Source organism: Chiloscyllium plagiosum, unplaced genomic scaffold, assembly GCF_037043375.1.
Source record: "Chiloscyllium plagiosum isolate Xiang-an unplaced genomic scaffold, Cpla_swu_hap1 HiC_scaffold_9, whole genome shotgun sequence".
NCBI lineage: Eukaryota > Metazoa > Chordata > Chondrichthyes > Orectolobiformes > Hemiscylliidae > Chiloscyllium > Chiloscyllium plagiosum.
This window is the reverse complement of record NW_028270147.1, coordinates 83112863-83119380: the sequence shown is the minus strand read 5'-3', so window position 1 is coordinate 83119380 and position 6518 is coordinate 83112863.

Below are 6518 nucleotides of genomic sequence, written 5' to 3'. Positions count from 1 at the left end.
GTCATCATTTATTGCCCATCCCTAGTTGCCCAGAGGGCAATTAAGAGTTAACCACATTACTATGGGTCTGGAGTCATATGTAGGCCAGACCAGGTAAGGATGGCAGTTTCCTTCCCTAAAGGACATTATTGAACTAGAAGGGTTTTTCCGATAATCAACAATAGTTTTATGGTCATCATTAGACTCTTAATTCTGGATTCGTTTTTGAATTCAGATTCTACCACCTCTCAGGGCAGGTTTTTAAACCCAAGTCCCCAGAACATTACCTGAGTCTCTGGATTAACAGTCCAGACAATGTCACCAGGTCATCACCTCCCCACAGACTGAACTTTGAGAAAGCTCTGGTGAGGCCCCATCTAGAAGATTATGTCCATTTTTAGTCAGAATCACGGAAGAATTACAGCATAGAAAGAGGCCATTCAGCCCGTCGTGTCTGTCCTGCTGTCCAAATGAGCATCCTGACTTAGCCATTCACCCACCTTTCCCTATACTCTTATGCATTGTTTTTATTTACGTCATTATTTAATACCCTCTTGAATGTTTCAATTGAACCAACCTCCACTATTGCTCCAGTAAGGGCATTCCAGACCAGAACCACTTGTCACCACACTTTGAGGTGGAACTTGAAGGTCCTTAAGAAGGTTTAAAGAAGATTTCCAGGAATGAGGAATTTTTAGCCACAATGTTAGATTGGAGAAGCTGAAGGTGTTTTCCTTGGAATATTGGAGGTTTGGGGATTCTTGACAGGTTTGAATACAGTAGGCAAATCAAAATTGCTTGCATTGCCTGATCATACAAGAAATAGGAGACACTGACTTTTAGCAAGAGGTGCAGAGGGGATGTGAGGAAGAACTTCCTTACACAGTGACCTGGAACTCACTCATATATGGGTGTTGCAAGTAGAGACAGCTGCTTCAAAGGCTCATTGGATGTGTCCAGTAAGGGAGACAAACATGAAGGCAAACAGGGATCGAGCAGGGGAATAGGGTTGATTCAATTAACAGAGAGCTAGTATGGGCTTGATGGGTTGAATAGTTTGCTCTGCAACCCAATCGTTGAATGATTGCTGCACATTTCTGGCATTTTCCGTTTCCATTTCAGATCTATACCTTCTGCACTCTCTTCTTTTCATCTCTAAAGAGAGACAAGATCACAGGAAGTGTTGCAAATGCTGGTTTGCTGTGTCAATAGCGTAGCCTGTGCTGCTGACTGAGACCCATGTGAGCAGCAGAGTGGAGAAAGACTTTCCATTTCACCTTGTGGTAGTTGTTCAAACCCCAGAATGAGTAGAATGAATATGTACATTTTTGTGATTAATACCTAGCCCCAAACCCAGAGATTTTGGCCCGAGGTGAAGCATTATGGAGAGGTTGTGGGGACGTCCCTTCAAACATGGCTGAAACAACCCTGAGGTGGTGTTAAGGTTTATGTCAGAAATACTGTGAGAGAAACCTCAATCACACTTCTTTCTATATGACTGATATTGTCTTTTACTTGGAAATTACTTCAAAAAGTGAAAGCTCAAACTCTGAGTTGGCAATACATACCCATGAACTATGTTTCTGCCCAGAAACAGATAATCTGCACCTCATCTTTCATGGTTGCAAGCGAGATTTTAAAAATTGGATACAAAAATAACTTACTGGCATGTCTCAAAGTTAGCATTGTAGACCTCTCAGTTTTGGGTGAACATACATGAGAACTCAACATTGAGCTCAAAATTCTTCAAACCAAGCCAACTGATTAAATCTACTCAAAATTTACTCAAACTCTGAATTTTGATGGTCAAAGTTTTCAAAGCATTTGCAGAAGAGTTGGCAATTTAACTCAGCATTTGTTTTTATTTTTTATAGGCTGTAAGCATCGCCAACATGGAAGTGGCCATCATTTCACCAACATGGATGTGGCCACCATTTTGCCAACATGGACAGAGCCGCCATTTGCCAATATGGACATATAGCCACCATTTCACCTACATGGATACGGTCATCAGTTGTCTGATTATCGTTTCCCTTGAACTGAGAAGCTTATGAGGCCATTTCAGAGGGTACTTAAGGGTCAACCACATTTTGTTGTGGATCTGGGGTCACATGTCAGACAGAATGGCCAATTTTCTTCCCTGAGTGATTTAAATTGGTTCCTACAATAGAGCATTGAACTGTACAGCACAGGGATGTGCCCTTTAGCCACAATGTTGTGCCAAGCATGACGACAAAGTAAACTAATCCCTTCTGCCTACCCTCGGTCCATATTCTTCCTTGCGTATTGATGTGCTTATCTCAAAGTCCCTTAAACATCCCTATCGTATTTACCTCCACCTCTACCACGGCAGCACATTCCAGACTCCTACCACTCTCTGTGTAAAATAACTTGTCCCTCCCATCTCCTATGAAGTTTGCCCCTCTCACCTTAAATGCATGGCTCCTCACAGTCACCATTACTGAGAGCTTCTAGATTTATGGATTGAATTTAATTGGACCAGTTGCCAGGATGGGATTTGAACCTTTGTCCTCTTAGCATTAACCTGTGACCCGAAATTAGAGCCCAGTGACACTACCATGTGACCACACATTACCCTCATACAGTACTGGTGTTTATGCTTCACATAAATCTCCTCCCACCCTTTTCATTTAACCCTATTAATGTGCCATTTTATTACAACTTATCTCTCTTTGAATGTGTCAATGACTCCTGTGGTAGAGATGTCTGCGTTCTCAACATTCCCTGATTAATAACATTCTTCCCACATTCCCAATTGGATATTTTAGTGACCATTTTAGTTTATGGTCTCGAGTTCAGGTTCTGGTCTACAAGTGGAAACATCCTCCTATGTCAATTCCATTGAAAGCTTTCAGAATCTTAAAGTTCTCTACTCGGTTACCATTTTAGTTTGGAAAGTATCTGAGCTTCAAAGAGTGTGGTAACCCAAGGGAAATTGGTTCAACAGTGGGAGTTCACAGCCCTGAACTCTGATAAGCATTCCTTTGGCTATCCTATCAGGACCAGACCAGTACCCAGGCCATTGACTTGTACAGATATCTCAAGATGAAAGGAAGCAACTTCACCTCATGTTGACAGTAACCCTCCAGGTCCCAATGACCCATAATAATGGAGTATGGTAGACCTGACTGGCTCAGATCTGGGCTGTCTCGTTCCGCCAACATGGATGTTGATTCATTGTTAGGCATGCACCATCAGAATAACATATCTGAGTGCACTACCATTGGCTAAAGAAGACTAATTTATGCTGTGCCCCACGGAACTACCTATGAAAGGTGCAGCAACTGTGCAATTCTCTGTGAACCATCAGGGTAGGAACTGAACCCCAATATCTGAAAATAATACCTTCTCTCAAGCTAACACATTCCAGTAAGTGGCATGCCAGGGCTTTTTTTTTTCTCTTTCTGAAGCAGAGGTCTGCCTTTAGCATGGTGAACGGATCTGCCAAGGACAACTTATGATGTGCTGGCCGTCTTAGTGGTCCAGGTATCCAGTCAAATGCCAGCCCCAAAGCTTATTACTCACTGACCGTTTCATCCTGTTCCTACTGTCAGGGGTTTCAAGGAGCCTCTGAATCTGAGTCAATCAGTGTGGCTTGGTCTAAGCTGAGACCCTTCAGTTCCTGTTTTTGCTGCAGATCCATATCAGGGTTTGGATTTGTGCTCGGTTACCCACGTTAACATTCACAGTTATTGCTATCATGCCAACTCCCAAAAGCAGACTGTGCAGAGTGCTGTAGCTTCATGTTACACTCTGCACATGTGCCTTCTTATATCACCCATATCCTGTACCCTCTGCAGAGGGTAGTTTTGAGGTGGGAGCTGCAAGCGGTAAGTCATTAGAGATTGGAGCCAATGTGAAGGCAAAGGTGAGTATGTGTACAAGGTCACCAGAGGGTAAGGTTGCACAAGAGTTGAAAAAGCTGAGGACTCCAAAGAGGGTGGCAATCAGACGGAATACAGGAAAATGCTGACAGGTACACACACTGAAACGCCTGATGCCTTGACAGGCCTGCCAGAGATCCTATGGTTACTCTGAAGGGACACGGAAAAGTCAGGCACAAACCTAGTATGTGCAGAGCATTGGATGCATTCCTTCCAGGATGGAAGAGGTGACCAATGCCATGAGAACATTCCAAACCCAACCAAGACACCATCAGCTTCCATTACAGCCCACAAAGGAGGCACTCAGTGTCCCAGTGTTGCAGTGGAAGCTCAGACTCCCTCCTGTTCCTCCTGATCCTTTATTTTCCTCCTCAGCCACCTGCTACTCAGTGGAAAGGGATGGCAAAGAATGAGAAGGAAGCATATGTCAGGCATAGACAGCAGAGATCGAGTGAATCCTTAGAAGTGTATAAAGGTAGTAGGTGTATACTTAAGAGAGAAATCAGGAAATCATGATGGCAAAATGGGGTAACAGTATCATGAAACATGAGACTACAAGATGAAAGTGCAGAAGTAGGCCATTTGGCCCTTTGAGATCTGCTTCACCTTTCAGCAAGATCATGACGGATCTGATAATCCTCAACTACACTTCCCTCTCTTACTTCCACAATCCTTGATTGACTTACTGCCAATCTCAGCCTTGAACTTATTTAACAACTCAGCCTCAAAGGCCCACTATGGTAAAGAATTCCACAGATGTGCACCCTGTAATAGAAGAAATTCCTCCTAATCTCTGTTCTCACTGGGTGACCCCTTACTCTATACCCCGACTCCTAGACTCCCACAAAGAAAAACAACCTGTCTGTAGCTACTCTGTCAAGTCCTAAGAATCTTAAATATTCTAAGATCACCTTTCGTTCTTTTAAGCTCTAACGAGTACTACACAATTTATTCAATGTCTCTTCACAAGATAACCTTCCATACCTGGGATTAGCCTTGTGAAATCTTCCCTGCACTATCTCCAATGCCAGTATGTCTTTCCTTACAAAAACCGTTCATAGTATTCCAGCTGTGGTCTGACTAGTGTCTTGTTCAGTTTTACTGAGACTTTCTGAATCTTATATCTATTCCTTTTGAAATAAAGGTTAACAGTACCTTCTCTATTATGCATTGAATATGGTTTTGTGATTTATGCACAAGAGATTGCAAGCCCTTCTCTGCTGCAGTGTTTATCATAGAATCCCTACAGTGTGGAAGCAGGCCATTCAACCCATCGAGTGTACACTGACCCACCCCTACCCCATCTCTGTAACCCTGCATTCCCCATGGCCAATCCACCTAGCCTACCCATCCTTGGACTTTGGGAGGAGCTCAGATCACAGTGCATCCAGAGGAAACCCATGCAGACATGGGGAGAATGCACAAATTCTACACAGACAGTTACCCGAGAGTGGAATCAAACCTGGGTCCCTGACACTGTGAAGCAGCAGTACTAACCACTGAGCTACTGTGCTGTCTAATCCCTGGTTATGTATCAATTTAAATAGTATTCAGCTCCTCTATTCTTCCTGCAAACGTAGACAACCCTGCATTTTCCTATATCATATTCCATCTGGCAAGCTTTTTTCATTCAATTAACCTGCCTATATCCCTCTGCAGATTCTTTGCATAATCCTTTCCGCCCACAATTGAGTCGTCTGCAGACTTGGTGCTAACACACTCACTTCCCTCATCCAAGTCATGAATATGTATTGTAAATAATTATGGCCCCAGCATTGATCCTTGCGACATTCCACCAGTTATAAGTTGCCATCCTGAAACTGTTTCCCTCATTCTAAATCTCTGCAAATATACTATTCCCTAATATCATAGGCACTAATCTTGTTATATAGCCCAATGTGTGACACCTTACCAAATATCTTTGGAAATGTAAAATCTTGCATTTGCTGGTTTCTCGTTATCTACCCTCTTGCTACTTTCTAAAAGAATTGGCATAAATTTTGCCAGGTATGATGTCCATTCCATGAAGTAATGCTAACCCTGCTTAATTCTATTATCTGTTTCGAAATGGCCTATTATTGCAAGATTTAGAATAGACTGTTTCATTTTCCCAATGGCAGCCATTAAGCTAACTGATGTACACTTACCTGTCTGATTGTTAACTTCCCTTTTTTGAATAAGGGTGTTTCATTGGCAGTTTTCCAATCCCCTGGGACTTTTTCTGAAATGAATTATTCTTCTTGCTTTCTAATGTTCTTGAAAGATTACTATCAGTGCTTCCACTATTTCTGTGGTGACCTCGTTAAAAAGAATGGAACCATGCATTGATGACTATTGTGTAACTCTGCCAGTGCATCGCAGGCAACAGGAGCCTTGTTTCAGCACCCCAATGGTTTCTCCAATGATGTCTCACATGGACATCTGGCTCTCGTTCACTTTGCCCATATGTCCTTGAGTGAGGAACCCAGTGGTCAGTGGAATGCTCTATCTCCCAATCTTTGTTTCGACATGTTGACTCAAATACTGAACTGGCTGCAGAATAAAAACATCATGACTGCTTCAGGGATATCAGACTTAAAAGAAAAAAATTGCATTAATGGATGATCAGGGTTGACCACTGTTAGCTCATTTAGA